Source organism: Morone saxatilis, unplaced genomic scaffold, assembly GCF_004916995.1.
Source record: "Morone saxatilis isolate NCDOM2014 unplaced genomic scaffold, NCSU_SB_2.0 Contig23, whole genome shotgun sequence".
In the NCBI taxonomy this organism is placed as follows: domain Eukaryota; kingdom Metazoa; phylum Chordata; class Actinopteri; family Moronidae; genus Morone; species Morone saxatilis.
The window spans coordinates 5,974,407-5,975,175 of NW_023339796.1; positions in this window are offsets into that span (position 1 = coordinate 5,974,407).

The following is a 769-nucleotide window of genomic DNA, read 5'->3' on the forward strand; positions in this document are numbered from 1 at the left end:
TCTCGATTCCTTTGTATGTCTGGTGCATGTGAAGTAATTGACATTAAAGCTGACTTTGACTTTGATTATTATAAAAAAATTATATTATTATTTCTTTAATGTCTTGTAACAAAACAAATTTCAAGAGATCAATAAAGTATTTCTGATACACATTAAAAATCGTTGTTATAATGGTGATATGAATACAAATTAGAATAGAAATATAAAAATAAAGCGTATTTATGGTACAAAATAGCGAGTTTCATCAAACCCTTACTCAGGTATCTTACTAATTGAATACAATTTTTAAGTTCTAAGTAAGTAGTACTTTTTACTCCACTACATGTATATAACAGAAGTAGCATTTTTACTTTTGATATAAGTACATTAAGTATATTATAATATTCAGTTTGACTTTGGATGTGAGGTGTAATGGTTGTTTAGTTCAGGAATACAAGAATCTACTTTACGGAAAATGTTTTCCCAGGAAAGGTTATAAATAAGTTTAGTAGTAAAAAACAAGGGAAGAAAAGCTGTTCCTGTTCTGCAGGATCTGCAAATAGCGAGTTTAAGAACTTCCTCAAATCTTATGAGTCTCATTTCATGATGTTATCGGATTCTTGAAAGGTCAACATTCATCAGAAAATACTCAGGCGTCAGAATGTTTGTCATATAAATCTCATTTTAACAATAATTATCACAAACAAGCACGTTCTCCTACAAAACCTGGACGAGGCCTGACATTGCAGTCTATAAACAATGATTTTCCTTCCGTTTTTGGAGGTTTCCT